The sequence below is a fragment of the Anoplopoma fimbria genome, chromosome 17 (genome assembly GCF_027596085.1).
Source record: "Anoplopoma fimbria isolate UVic2021 breed Golden Eagle Sablefish chromosome 17, Afim_UVic_2022, whole genome shotgun sequence".
In the NCBI taxonomy this organism is placed as follows: domain Eukaryota; kingdom Metazoa; phylum Chordata; class Actinopteri; order Perciformes; family Anoplopomatidae; genus Anoplopoma; species Anoplopoma fimbria.
In genome coordinates this window covers 27136706-27153357 of record NC_072465.1, presented here as the reverse complement: position 1 = coordinate 27153357, position 16652 = coordinate 27136706, and positions in this window count along the sequence as shown.

Below are 16652 nucleotides of genomic sequence, written 5' to 3'. Positions count from 1 at the left end.
TCATGAATGTCAGTTCAAATCTTTGCTCTAATCCATCCAGTCGATGTTGAGATATTTTTAGTCACAGTCTTGACCGACATCCATCCACAGAGCCAAGCTGCGATCATAGAAATAAATCTGTTACTTTGCACTAACAACTAGAAAAAGCCAAAGTCAATGTTTTCATGATAACAATAACAAGATAAAGTTGCTCCAGTAACAATTTATTGATTTTACAATATGTTGTTTTTTAAGGAAAAGGAGATGGAGTTTTATATTCAACCTGCAAGATGTTTTGTTTTGCCGTCGGGGAACATACGTTGTCTGCTCTGTCACATTGTTTCAGTCAGTGACTCACTTGTTCTGAGGGGATAGTTTCTCTAAAAAGGATCTCATCCTTCAGTCTCTGCTTGCTGCCCATCACAACAATAATTCTGCTTTGTCAGCCTGAATTTTGATTTATTTGTTTGTATTGTTTTCTGTAATAGTACAAGCTATGACGCACAACACTACGTCACAGAAAACTTCACCGCTGTCGGCTCTCCACTGTCGATGTTTGCTCAATTTTTGTACATTCAGCAAATGGTAAAAGAGTTTGCAAAAGTTAGAAATATCAGCAGCAAATGAATCGTGTAATTGGTGATAAACATCCGTATCAACCCTGTGCAGACACAATAATCTCTTTTGCTCCAGGACAGTAAACCTTTTACCCGCTGGCCTTTATTTAACATGGTGTTTCTTATTCGTGGTAGCGTGTTTTGTGTAACTTGCAGTCGGCAGCCTTCCTCTTCACACTGCGATGCCTCCGTCCTTGTGTGCTCTGCTGAGTGCACCGCGGCCAGTGAAGTGCACCGGCATCGTGTTGACAAGCGTTCGTCCGGCCGCTCGCTGCGAGCACGCTGTCCAAGCACGCCTTATCACAGGAGCGTTGACCTTTAACCACGAGTACCTGCCTCAGTCTCTGTCTCCGCCTTTTTCATGTCACCCCCCGCCTGTCTCTCTTCCCCCACCCGCCTTCCCCCTCCATCTGCTCCTCTGTCAGACTGTCTGTCTTCTGTTTTTGCATTTCCATTTGCCGTCATCAGCAGTCTGAATGCGTTCCATTACCAGTTTAATTGTCTACCTGCCAGTCCTTCTACTGTTTCCCCCTTATTGTCCTTCTGAATCAACATTTTTCTCCGCTAGCCTTTGTTTCTACCAGGCGATAACCTCTGGTTCTGTGAAGTGAAGCCAATGCTGAAGTGTCTTAAACCTGCATTATCACTACTGACCATCAGGGGGCGACTCCTCTGGTTGTATAGAAGTCTATGAGAAAATGACTCTACTTCTCTCTTGATTTATTCCCTCAGTAAACATTGTAAACATGAGTTTATGGTCTCAATCTCTAGTTTCAAGTCTTCTTCAATACAGCATGATGTTCATTTAGTAAATGATGCTCCATTTACAGTCAAACAGACCATAAAGCAGGGTATGCTTTAGGGCGGGCTTACTGTGATTGAGTCGTATACAGCGTCTCTACGTCAGTCCTCCGCATTCCAAATATGGTCACTCCGTTCACTGGTTGCAAAAAGCCAGGATGGCAACGGCTGTAATCCAAGATGGCATCACACTCATCAATGTCTATATTTGCCTTTCAACCGGAAAACCGATGTTTGTGTCCCAGTGTTGTTGAATTACTGGAAGGTAACGTTGGGTAGTTACGTTTACGTATTTTTGTTGAGTCATAGCTGAGTTTACGTCCTTTTTTAAGCCTAACCAAGAAGTTATTCCTAAACCTAATGTTGAATTTGTTCTCTAAACCAAACTTTACATTCTTTTCTGTGGTGGTGGCATGTCATTTTACACCTTTACTGCCACCACCGCTGTTAAGAGGCCTTAGTCATTTCATGTATTTCTTTGAGATCATGTCCTTTCACTCTCCTGCTGGAACTCAGCCAGCCAGCTGCTGTCAATCAAAGGAAAAGCATTATTGAAAATTTCCAGAGACATTTTCTTTCTTTTAATAATAAAAAACTATTAATAATAAATATGATGACATATATTTTGGAAAAAAATGCAGTCCCTCTCTTTCATAAATGTTCTTTGTCAAACAGGAGGACACAAACATATAACAAAATAAATCTAACAGTTGTAAGATACAAAGATGAGGATAAACATAGAAAATTACCAACTAATCCAGGCCGGATTAGTTGGTCTCTTAACGGTTCTCAGAGATCACCATGTAACAGGACATCTTTATTCTGAGATTCTTTGTTGATTAGGTTCAGCTCCTTCTCTGGAGTGGTACTGATGGGAAAACAGAAATAACTACAACAAAATACAGGAGAAGCATTTCTACTGTTGGATAAAAACATTTTGGCACAAATTCATGAAGACGCCAGGGTTCTAAGAACAGTAGGTCAAAACACTGCTCTGTTTTATTAACGGGAGGTAGAGTGCAGCGATACTGACATTCATTTCTATGAAAATGTCACAGTATTACTTCAGGTTAAGAGCTCCTGCAGGAAGATTTCACCAGATAAAAGGAGAGAATACCTAGGCTGTCCATGCCCTCCAGGGAGATCAGCTTTTTCTGATGTGGAGACAGTATCAAAAGGACGACATTGTTTGTCTGTGCCTCACAAATCAAAATACAGAGAACATACAAATAACTGTTGACAGTGGCAATAATAGGGTTGTGATAAGGTTTGGTTTAGTCACACAAAGGACTTGGTTTAAAGAAAGATTGTTTGGGTAAAATCGACTACTTTGTGAGGGTTTGGAAAACTTTGTCTTCATGATAACAATAAGGTGAGGGAACGACAACCTTTACGGTTAAAAGAAACCAATGTTGACTTTCAAACAAACAGCCATCTCCTGTGTTAAAGTCAGGAGGCAACCTCAGGTTCTGCCGAGTGAAGCAAAGTGTCTTAAATCGTGCATTCTCTCTACTGTCCATCAGGGGGCGACTCCTCTGGTTGTATAGAAGTCTATGAGAAAATGACTCTACTTCTCTCTTGATTTATTCCCTCAGTAAACATTGTAAACATGAGTTTATGGTCTCAATCTCTAGTTTCAAGTCTTCTTCAATACAGCATGATGTTCATTTAGTAAATGATGCTCCATTTAGAGTCAAACAGACCATAAAGCAGGGGATGCTTTAGGGCGGGGCTACCCAATGATTGACAGGTCTCTATCAGAGACGTCAACGTCACTCCTCCGCATTGCGAATATGATAACTTCCATTCATTGGTTGCTAAAAATATATGGTGAAGGCAGTAATCAAAAATGGTAACAGTGAAATTGCTAAACTCAAGGCTTCAAAATCACATCCCACAAACCAATGGATGACATCACGATGACTATGTCCACTTCTTCTATACAGGCTATGCTTCGGGCACCCTCGCTTTGGACCAGAACCATCATCAAACTCCCTCTTCAGTTTGATCTCAACTACACACCTGTTAAGTTGTGTGACTGCATCTTGATGTTTGTGAGGCAATCACGGTTAAACATCGTCCATTTAGAGTCAAATAGACCATAAAGCAGGGTATGATTTAGGGCGGGGCTTACTGTGATTGACAGGTCGCTGCTGTTACCAGAGACGTAATGCTTCACTCCTCCACATTCCAAATATGGTAACTTCTGTTCATTGGTTACGAAAAAAACAACATGGAGACGCCGGTAATCCAAGATAGTGAGAACGAAATCGCCAAACTCGAGACTGCATAAGATCAGTCCACAAACCAAAGGGTGACGTCACGATGACCACGTGCACTTCTTATATACTATCACCTATAACCTTCACCATTTAAAGTCCATGCCGAATCCAGTGCATATCCCTGGTAATCTCTCAACAAACAAACATACCTACTAAACCTATTCGATCTCTTATATACAGGAGTTGTCCTTTAAAAGGCCAAATCCTGAACTTGTATGATTGCGCTTTTCAAAGTGGTTTGTTTTTCCGTCTGCCACAACAGTGTTGAAGTCATTTCACATTTCTGCTCACACGATAGAGAGCTGTTAATTAAAAAGATATGACGTAAAGCTACTCTAGACACCACTTAAATCAAGAAAATACAACAGCACCTTGACCTGGATGATGTGATCAGGACATAAAGGTCACGTCTACGCTGCCTGCCTGCTTGGCTGCCTGCCCGAACCCAAACCAGGCCGTTGCCAAGGCAACTGCAAGTTGGAGAACATCAGCATCAGCTGACACTGATGTGAGATGACAAGACCACCCAGAGAGGAGGAGAGGGTGAATGGAATAAAATAAAAGATATAATTAAGGATCACACTGAGGACATGAAGACGTTTCCATAACGACGAGTATTTAAAGTGACACAAACTGATGGAATGAGACGGAAATACAGAGTTAGACAGAAGAGGAGAGGTGAAAAGATAACAGGGAGGGGTCTCGTCAGTTTTCAAATCGGTTATTTTTTTTGAATCGCTCCAACTCTAAGCTCACACACACACACACACACACACACACACACACACACACACACACACACACACACACACACACACACTGACGGCCATGTAGTCCACTGAGATTATGCAATTGAATGTGTGTTATTCCATCATAATCCTGCCTCACTGGGTATTAACATTGAAACTTCTATGAGAAGAGCAGAGCAGGTCTAAAGTCTCATCTTCTTCATCACCTTCCTGTCACTCCTCTTCGTCCTGCTTCACACAATCCATGTCTTTTTTATACCTTTTTCTTCTCTCTGTTCATTTTTGGCGACTCTGGTATTCTTTTCACCTTGTGAGTCATCGTTTCTTAATGTGGTCTTTGAGACACCAAACTGGAGCAGGAACTTGATTTGAGTATTTTTGAAAGGTGTTTATATTTCTGTCTGTTTGTCTGTTGGACAGATGTTTAACGCCCTAAATCATACCCTGCTTTATGGTCTATTTGACTCTAAATGGACGATGTTTAACCGTGATTGCCTCACAAACATCAAGATGCAGTCACACAACTTAACAGGTGTGTAGTTGAGATCAAACTGAAGAGGGAGTTTGATGATGGTTCTGGTCCAAAGCGAGGGTGCCCGAAGCATAGCCTGTATAGAAGAAGTGGACATAGTCATCGTGATGTCATCCATTGGTTTGTGGGATGTGATTTTGAAGCCTTGAGTTTAGCAATTATCACCATATATTTTTAGCAACCAATGAATGGAAGTTATCATATTCGCAATGCGGAGGAGTGACGTTGACGTCTCTGATAGAGACCTGTCAATCATTGGGTAGCCCCGCCCTAAAGCATACCCTGCTTTATGGTCTGTTTGACTCTAAATGGAGCATCATTTGCTAAATGAACATCATGCTGTATTGAAGAAGACTTGAAACTAGAGATTGAGACCATAAACTCATGTTTACAATGTTTACTGAGGGAATAAATCAAGAGAGAAGTAGAGTCATTTTCTCATAGACTTCTATACAACCAAACTTCTTTTTGCACTTAGATGAGTACATCTTTTTTTACCTGTAATCATCAATATTATAACATGTGATGTTTTTTACCTGAAACAGTCTTGTAATACGATTTCAGTAACCCCTTAATTGAATGTAGTTCAATGGCTTGCGTCTTTCCACCCTCGAATACTTCACGTGTTACACATAAGAGATAGTTTAATTAAAAAATGATAATTTTTTAGATATTTTATTAATGAGATAAAAAGCCCCCCAAATGTGGGTGATATGGGATGAGCAATTTATTCCAAGTATCAATTTCCCAAGCCAGTTTTGACACAGAGTCATGATTATTTGATTTAACCTTCTTTTGCTTTACTCTTCCTGATTTCTGTGGCTCCTTGGTGGTCTAGTGGGTAAGTGTTGGTGCTCTCACTTGGCTTTTGATTTCCCTTCAGGGAATGTGCTTTTTTGGACTGTGAAGCTCTACTGACCTCCCCAGAGTGTTTCTCTCTCACAGCGGGATTCGATACCAAACCATAATCCGCCCCAGTGACCCCGAAAAGGAAAAACTGCAGAAAGTGAATGAAAGTTACCTTGAAAAAGGAAACAAAAGTGAGATACGTGGCGTTTCTGTGGAGTGGCCCAGTTTGAACCCAATCAGCATTTTAAGACTGAAACACTGAAAGTTGAAATAGTTTACTTCAACTGATTATAAAATGCCTTCATATTCAAAATCATGCATTGGAGGGTAATGTTCTCAGTTATGCTGTCTCTCTAGGTGACACACACACACACACACACACACACACACACACACACACACACACACACACAATGACGTCAGTCCGTCAGTCTTGCTGTGTCTCTGGGGTTTATCCAGGAAGAGACAGAAGGCTGAGCAGCCAGAGGTAAAGACTCCGCTGAGCTCTGTCAGCGAGTGTGTGTTTGCAGTGTGTGTTTGCAGTGTGTCTTATCGAGAATAAACGTGTGTGTGTGTGAGACAAACCGAATCTCATGGGAAGGCGAGAAAAATAGCATGACGTTTCTGATATTTCCGTTTGTCATTAGCACACATTTTAGGAACACTAACGTCATTTCATGCAACGCCGTTAACGTGAAACGGTCGCGACGAACAGAAGTACGTAAACAAAGTAAAAATATGTCGGAAACAACAAAAACACCAACACTGGTCTCCTGGTCCTGTGTTTGTTTGACTCTTCCACCTCCCATCCTACCCAACATGAGGCCTCTCTCACATTCTACACTACATAATTCGTTCAGAGAATCATATTCACGAGGATGTGCTAACGATGCAGTCCGTCCAGACTACATGTCGTACAAATGACGTGCAAAAAGCAAGAAAGGCGTTCTTATTGAGAGCAAAACGTTGCATTGCTGTTTTATTCATACTCCATTTGATGAGAGCGAGCTGGTGAGACAAAAACATTGATTTATGATCCTCTCTCTGTGACATCATGATTTTCTCTGTGAGTGTGTGTGAATGTGTGTGTGTGTGTGTGTGTGTGTGTGTGTGTGTGTGTGTGTGTGTGTGTGTGTGTGTGTGTGTGTGTGTGTGTGTGTGTGTGTGTGTGTCTGTAGACACAGGGAGGGGACAGATAAAGGTGTTATATAACCACATCATGATGGATCACCAGGTAGGTCTGTACTGTGTGTGTGTACCTGTCATAGTAAGCTCAGTCAAGGCAACTCTATCTACACAAACACACACACACACACACACACACACACACACACACACACACACACACACACACACACACACACACACACACACAAATATTTCATCCATTACATCAGAAAGCCCAGTGTTCTTTATTAAAAAATATCAAAATTCTTCAATATTCACTACAAAGGAAATACAGATTGTAGAAATACCATATGCAGCACAGTCATTCTGTTGTTGGGTCAATTTCGATTAGCAGGAAAATCCGATTAAAAAGCATTTAAACAAAAATAATATAGGAACTGAATGACAAACCTTTAGAAATGGACACTATTTGGTACACCACAACTGTATGAATATAATGCAAACCCTGACACCTCTGATGATGATTGATTTTCATGTTTGTTTCATTTGAACTGATGTTCGTGTTTGCATCACTTTAGAGGACATTACATTGACTTACATTCATTTCCTTGAAATCTACCTTAACCGTAACGACAACCAGCGTAATCCTGATGTTACGCCCCGTGCAAACAGGACTCAGTTGCACAACCCAAACAGCGAGATAAGGTTCAGGTGCTTTAAGCTCTACTTAAATTCACTGGACTGTAGGACACTAAGGACCAAAACAAACTGGCACAGAGAGAGAGAGGAACTCAGGGTTTAAATACACCGGAGAGTCTTAAGTGATTAGACACAGATGGATCAATCAGGGGCGGAGCAGAGAATCACAGTGGCGGGAAAAAACACACATAGGTGGAACTGAAGGTGGTAACACAAAATAAAACAGGAAATACTGAAATTACAAAAGAAAAGAAAAAGAAATAGGGAACAGGACGAGACATTACACACACATGTGCTGCACAGAAAAAAATGGAGGGAAGACCACAAAGACAGGAAGTCAAACAAACACGGGACACAGGGAACTTCAAAATAAAACAGAAAACAAAAACCAAGATCATGACACTTGTCAAGAAGTTGTCAAGTATGTTTTTCATACTTGACAACTTCTAGCTACTACATTACCAACAATGCACCTTTGTCGCCAACAGGTTGTGTCATGCGGGCTCTCGTTCGACGCTGACTAGAGTGACATCATTTGAGGCAGTATTCAGGTTTCAGGAGACAGAAAAAGGCTTTTTAATGCAGCTTTTAAGCACTGAACACATAAAGCACACACAGACACATACACACACAGGAAGCAGGAACTTCTCCACATGTGCACTATTATATAATAATGATCACAAGATTTAACACACACACAGAAATAAGAGCAAACAAACGAATATGAGCTGTGAAGAAACTGTACATGTGTTATTTGTGAGTGTGTGTGTGTGTGTGTGTGTTTTTGATGGAGTGTATAACGGTGGGAGGTGAGCGGCTTCGCACCAGCACGTGACGTGTGCAGCTGTTTGTGAGTCTGTGTGTGTGTGTGTGTGTGTGTGTGTGTGTGTGTGTGTGTGTGTGTGTGTGTGTGTGTGTGTCCTGGTGGTCGTGCAAATATAGCGGTGACATTGATTTGTCTTTGAGGATGAGGCGGTGCTTTATTTCTCAAACGTCGTCCTCCTCTCCCGTTTTCACACCTTCCTCACCCCCCCCTCCTCCTCCTCCTCCTTTCATCTCACATTATTGTTGATCTCACCCCTGACTCTTCTTCTTCCTCAGACCTTCCTCCTCTCTCCTTCCCTTTCCATTCGTCACCTCTCTCCTCCTCATCCATCTCCCGTCTCTCTCTAATCACGATGAAGAGGAATGAGTTTAATCTCACTAAAACACCAGGTGAGTAACTCGTCCTAACGAAGCAGCTCTTCCTCCGTGTGACGTGTTCCCTGTTGGAGCAGGAGATCGACGCTGGACATCACATCACAGGAACAGGAGTGTAAATCAGATGTTTCAGCTGGTTAGGAGGAAGGCGATCTTATTTAATAAGAGCTGGAATTGAAAAGAAATGGGTCTATTATAGGTGGTGATGATGTAAATGTAGTTCTAGATAATCAGACCATATGTTAAGCCACTTTAATAGTTGCCTGCGTCAAATCTTTTCATACTGGCAGTGATGCGAATTTGCAAAACTTTACAATAAAAGATTCTTATGCATTTTGTGCAAGTTGAAGACCAACTAGCAGGATCGTATTGATCCAGAGCATCATCTGTCAGCCTGTCTGAGGTAAACTGTGTAGTCTAAGCTAATGTAATATAATTAATTGATTGTCCTTTTAGCAAAAATGCTCTGAGTGAATTTGAGTTACGCAGTGTATCTGTCGAGTGCTTTTATTGTGAAAGGTAAGAAGAAGAAGGAGCTGATGTACTGCCTTTGCCGTCTCGTTTTGGACTACAAAGTGGCCATTTTGTTAAATAGTACGGTGTACATTTTGAATGTGTCGGTGTTTGGTTGATGCCTTTATTCGCGGTGGAAAAGCGAAGAAAAATCAACCTCACTCAAAAAAACCATTTGTCCGCATTTCTGCAGCGTAATATCAGCGTTCTGTTTGAAAGCACTCGTGACAGAAACAATCCTGCTTCATTGTGAAAAATAAATCAGTTTCCTCTACTAGAAGTCTACCTCTGCCACTCAAGTCTCTCTGATCCACTACCCCGGATTACCTAAACCAGGTTTATGGTTTACGAGACGTTTAAGAAATCAGCTTACTGGTAAAGCAGACTGTAACTTAAGATGCATTTACTGACCAAAAGACTAAACCCACTCAAACTAAACTGGAAAGTTGGTTATTTAGATTTTATTTCTGTTATTTTCATGTTGAACCAGTTGAATATCGACGGTGTTTCTGTCGCCCTTCCTCTCTCTGACCCAGAAACTGGACGTATGAATCGGCCTCTCAGCGTCTCTAATGTGTTTTGCAAACATTGTTCTAATACACACACACACACACACACACACACACACTGTATGTCATAGCATGTGTGTGTGTGTGTGTGTGTGTATTGCAACATGTTAGTTAATGGACCTGTTCTCTCTGTGCTGCAGACTGAATCCCAATCACATGATGGGAAAGTCCCAGCAGAGTGCAGGTTCAATTCCTCATTCCAGCATTTCATCTGCTGTATCACTCGCTGTGTGTGTGTGTGTGTGTGTGTGTGTGTGTGTGTGTGTGTGTGTGTGTGTGTGTGTGTGTGTGTGTGTGTGTGTGTGTGTGTGTGTTACAGAGTAAATAATGATTTTGTGGCCATGTGACTGAGTTTGTGTTCGGGGGGGGAAGGGAAGGAGAGGGGAGAGCAAACAGGAGGAAAAACAGTGAAGAGCGAATATGAGTGAAAAACAAAATCCTAAAAAAATGAATACAAATTTAGACCAGTAAAATCTGCTTTTTCATTCTGTACATTGTATAAACTTGGAAGCACTTTGTTGCTCTAAGCTTGAAAAGTGCTTTAAAATAATGATAAGAATTTCATCTTTATAAATCATTTTCAAAGGATTTGGTTTTCGCTGTTCTACTCCAATGCCGTGTTCACACCAAAAGCGAAGCGAATTTTTCGCTCGTTCAGTTTACATGTAAAGTCAATGCACAGACGCGAGTAATTGTAAAAAATTGCGAAATTCGCCAAAAAAAACTAATCCGCGTGACGCTGTGTTGCGAAAGCCAATCAGCGTTGAGCTTCTCCTCCTGTCACTCTGTCATCGAGCCGAGCTCCGTTCACAAAACAAGCTTTTATAAAGTGATGTCCTTGTCGTCTTGCAGAGAGAACTAACAAAACATGAATTCTGACTTTTTACAAACAACCATCATTGTGTTGTTATTTCGGCGTCCCTTTTTGTACATTTATTATAATTAAATCACAGTAAAATGGTTTATTTTCGGTCCATACAGCTGTAGTAAACCAGCCGACGGGTGGCTCAGCGTCAGCGGATGATGTTATTAACCCAGACAAGACGGCGTTTAGTTTCCCGTGAAATCTGGGACTGCCCCAACAAGTATAAAGCAGATATAGAAGTTATTTCTAGTTATTTCTTGCATGTAAATGGATGAGTTGACAACGGTTTCCATGGAGATGAGACACTCCCCCTCTGCGACGCGTCTAGCACGAATTAAGCGAATAAACCCAAATGGACCTGCGAGTAAACTGATATATTCGCTTCGCTTTTGGTGTGAACACGGCATGAGAGTGACTGAACCTAGATAACATAAAACAATAATAAAACACGTTATTACTGATACCTTTGATTAATAAGAGCTTTTCAGTATGAATGCATGAATGAAGTGTAGTAGTTCAGTATGTGGGACTCAGTCCATCCTCCACCTGCTCAGCTCTGAGCTGCTGCTTCATCCCTTCTTACGCTCCACCTGTTGATCTGAACTGCTTCCAGCTCTTCTCCACTCCCAGGATGCATCTGGAAATCGGTCCCAGGAGCTGACTGCTAACGAGCTGCTGTCGTAGTAAATGATGCGGATTTCAGCAGCAAATTCAACAATCCAACCAACACCGGAAACGTAACGTCCTTGGTGACTTTCCTAAACCTTACTAACTGGTTTTGTTTGCTAAACCAAAGTTATGTAACTTAATGTCCTCCTAAAAAACAGTTTGGGTCCCTGTACACAAAACAAATGTTGGGACTTTTCCACAAACTGCTGTGAGACTGTTGGAAACGAGCTGCAACCTCCAGTCCTGCCGAGTGAAGCCAAAGTGTCTAAAAAACTTGCATTCTCTCTCCTGTCCAGCAGGGGGCGACTCCTCTGGTTGTATAGAAGTCTATGAGAAAATGACTCTACTTCTCTCTTGATTTATTCCCTCAGTAAACATTGTAAACATGAGTTTATGGTCTCAATCTCTAGTTTCAAGTCTTCTTCAATACAGCATGATGTTCATTTAGTAAATGATGCTCCATTTAGATTTAATTATCTCTGCGTAAGATTAATAAAGTTTATCTTATCAGGAATGTGTTAACATGTTTGTTGTGGAAAGTAGAATGTGCATTCTTTAGAAAAAGGATTTCTTTATCACCTCATTAAAAAAAAATGTTTTACATGTTAAACATCTGTATTATGTGTATGTTTGCAGGTACATAATGTACAAATACGTCTGTTAGTGTTTGTATCTGTTTTCCCAAAATGTCAACGAACTACATAAGCTGAGAGCAGCTGGTTCCCTCTGTGAATGACTAATGGCATCACCAGTCGAGCCACTGGGTGCTGCTCAGCTGGGCTCCCACACAAACACGCAGAACAGTGACTGAACTAAATACTTCATTTGAAACATCTTTCCAGTATTGAGTTTCACCCTCAAACTCGAAAGACTTAAATGTTAGATTCGTTGGAGAGACAAACATTCTAAGATAAAGCTTATGTGTGCAAAATAAAGTCATATTTGTCATTATATTTTCCTTTCACTTAAAAAAAACTAAGTAGTTTTGTTACCTAAACATAACTAAATATTACAAAATCTTTTCCTAAACCTAAGTATTCCCCAATCTTTCCTTTTCCTAAATCTAACCAAGTAGTTTAGTTGCCTAAGCCTAACTAAACATTTCACCATATTTTCCTTTTCCTAAACCTTACTAAGTATTTCACACTCTTTTCCTTTTCCTTAAAATGACTTAGTAGTTGTGCTACCTAAACTTAACAAAGTAGTTGACGATCTTGTCCTTAACCTAACTAAGTTGTTTCCTGTGAAGATGGAAGTTTATTTTGAAAAGACTTTAGGTTATTTTGTAAAATATTGTACGAACGTTGTACGAGGAAACGTTGTATGAATAGCTTGATTTTTGCTGTAGTATGAAAATACACATAGTGTCTACACAATCGTCCCAAAAATCAGCATCAGCTTTATGTAACTTGAAAACTACCTGATAACTGGATAAATGAAAGTTATATATATATATATATATATATATATATATATATATATATATATATATATATATATATATATATATATCAAACTTAAGATATAATCAGATAACAGTAATTATAGAAGAGCCATGTGAAAAATGAAAAAATCTATTTTTTTATGACCTTTCTGTGCTCTTTTATAATAAAAGTGACAAAGGTTTTGGTTTCAAACAATCTTGTTGAATCAATTTCTTCTTTGAAATTTTTCTTTATTGCAAATGTGTTATTTACTCCTTGTGGTATCAAGTTTTGTCTTTTCAGTTTTATTGAACTTTGTAAATATGATACTTCTGTCATCAACGTGTCCTCTTAACTGTCCTCTAGCCAAATTTAACCTCCATTAAAATGTCCTCTAAGGATGTTAAACTCATGTTTTCACTCTGAGGTCATCCGCTCCTCAAAATGGGCAAAAACAGAAACAAACAACACGTAAACATGTCACCCAGATTGCCACACAGCCCACACATGGTACATACATGATGTCACTAAGATGTACGATCACGGCTGTTTGTGTGAGAGAAATATTCCAAGAGACAAAAATAGTGTTTGGTCTCTCTTTTCGGCCTGCAGGGAGAAGGAAGAGACGCATTCACACAGATGGAGCCGAGAAACAGACCAGAGTGTTTGTTTGCATGAGCTGCCAGAAGCCTTTTTTTTTTTTCTGTTGGCAGACATTACACACCAACAGAGCTCAGCGCTACAAACTCAACCTGGTGAGCCAAGTGTGCAACTCAAATGATGACAGGGATGAAGGGACCTGATGTCCAGGTAGTCGTGGTCACGTTAAGAATCAGGATCAGGATCAGAATCAGCTTTATTGGCCATGTATGCGTATGCATATTTGACTTCGGTTACAGAAACAGACAAATAAACAAAAAACAAGGAGATCCAAGAAGAAAAAAGGATAAACATTAACTATTTTGTACACATAAATATAAAAATGCAAAAGTATATATATGAACATAAAACACAAAAAACAACGACAATGAAATGTAGATAAAAGTGCATTGATGCTGAGTGCCAGGCTGCTTGAATACATATGTAAACAATTTGAATTTACCGGGTTATTGCAGATGGATTTGTTCCTGACAGAGGATGAAGGATTAGTTGTTCACGGCCAAGGGTTAAGGATGTTAGCTTCATGGTACTGTTTACTGGTACATTTTCACATGATAATTAAAAGCAGATACAATGTTTGCTATGTTTATGATCTAAGTTTAGCGTATTAGCATGCTAACATTTACTTATTAGCACCAAACACAAAGCAAACTCTTTGCACGACGCCATCAGATACACAGTGAATGAAAAGACAAAGTCAATGAAGATTTGTGCTGGCCGCGGAATTGGCTTCATTGGCGTGTTCGTGCAAGTTGAGCTATTTCCACCTTGAGGGAGAAATTTGCACAATGACGTTTTGCAAAAGCCGTTCAGCGTTGAGCTTCACCTCCTTTCGTTACTGACGTCCCGACGTTGTTGAGTCAGGTTTGGACAATAACCTTGCCACAGCATTAATTCCTAGCTGATGTTATTTGGAGTCTTGATGGAGCGGCTACAATTATAGCAAAGCCGAGCACTTATCAAACCAAACTCAGCTCAGAAAGTGATCATTAAGTGGTTAGAACGGCCTCCTTTTGACCCGTCTATTGCAGTTAAATCACAACAAAATCTGTGTAAATTGTGAAATTCACCAGGCGCCTCCAGACGATGTCATGAACCCAAATGAATCATTTTGAAAGCAGCAATAGGGGTTATTCAGACATTGGTGATGACATATTTTTGGTATCTGGAGGAAGCCCCACCCCCCTGTCTTCAACTTCAGGCGGTTCGATCATTTGAAATTCGTTTGGCCTTTGATGTCCCCTTTATAATTTTTTCTGTCATAAACCAAAGTCAGATGAAAAGTCAGAGCATTAGCAAAGTCAATGGGATCGATCTTCTGGGGACCATGAATATCTGTACACAACTTTGTGCCAATCCATCTCGTAGATGTTGAGATACCATGAGTAGTTCAAGATAAGTTAAGGAAATCAACCTGCTTGTGCATCTAGAGGAAAAGTCAGGGGAACACGAAATAGGATTCATCTTCTGGGGAACATGAATGTTTCTACCAAATTGCATGGCAAATTATCCAATAGTTGTTGACGTATTGCAGTCTGGACCTGGAGAGTTTCAATCACACAATGTATTCTGTATCACCATAACCATCTTTAAATAGAAACACAGTGCATGTAGAGTCCTGAGGAGTAAAAGTAAAAAGCCTAATAGTGTTTAAAGTAGCCATGTTGGTACTTTGGCAGACTAACATGCATTGTCTCGCTCTGATCCTTCAGCTGGCAAAGGATCAGAACAGATTTACACTCCTGAGCCACCAGACACCGACTGGATCCACAACACTGACAGGAGTCACTGATAATAAATTGAATTTTCTACGAAGAGACAAACCTACAGCAAAGTAAAAACCATAAATTTAGTAACTTTATTATTTTGTGAAGGACCATAAAAACGATTGATCTCGCACAATGCAAAGATCTGTTTTAGAATTCACCTGCACAATATATGGACCCTCCGTCGACACTCTATAACAGGGTACAGAGAGGTGTGTGTGTGTGTGTGTGTGTGTGTGTGTGTGTGTGTGTGTGTGTGTGTGTGTGTGTGTGTGTGTGTGTGTGTGTGTGTGTGTCCTGCACAGTTAATGAGTCTGTGTACTGTACTGCAGGTACTGAGGGACATTGGTCCTGTAGGGCAGAGGGAACATACCAGCTAGTCAAGGACACAGATGCTGCCAAACTGTTCCAGTTACACTGGGTCACACACACACACACACACACACACACACACACACACACACACACACACACACACACACACACACACACACACACACAGACACACACACACCAATGTATCCTTATCCGTTTTTATGCAATATCTTGAAAAGTTTAGTATTTATTTGTGCGTTTTCCTACGAATTTCCAGCATCACGAGTGATCAGTGCGCCTGCAACAAGCTCTCGATTTAGGCAACAAAAATACTTGGTTGGGTATTAGAAGACATCATGGTTTGGGTTAAAATCCGATGAAAAATGACATTACTTAAATGTGAAAATGATGCTGTCAAAGCTGAATTCTTGTTGGTGAATAGTCTGGTGGTTTTAGACCCACCCGTCCAACACTTCTTCCTCTGTAAGCGTGATTTATACTTGTCATATCCACGAGGGTTCGAAAGTGTCCGCACATCCAAAGTGACGTCCCACCATCACAAACGGCCCTTTGTAGGCGTTCGGTGCGGTGAAAACATTTTCCAACCACATAGACGTGGATGGGCGGTGAAAATGGGGAACTTTGAGAATGTCGGTTTGCCACGAGGACATACCCCATAATGATCCAAACGTTTCCTCGTCACGATTCCACGTCGGTCCATGTTACCGTTCTCGTGGAAAAGTATAACCGTGGCTTGATGCGAACTTTGTCACATTTTAAACTAAATCACCTGCCCTGGTTCACGATTAGGTGACGCACACACATAGACACACACACACACACACTTTCTACATGAAAGATGCAGATCTAAAGTTTTTCTGAACATGGCACAAAGATACTTTACTGTGTGTTAATTGGTTTATGGTAATTTAAAATTATAATGAGAATATGTACTATTGAATAATTTTTTCAGCAATAGCCATTCAATGCATATGCACCCTGTAATTAACTTTCTATAGGGTCTTTTTCATTATT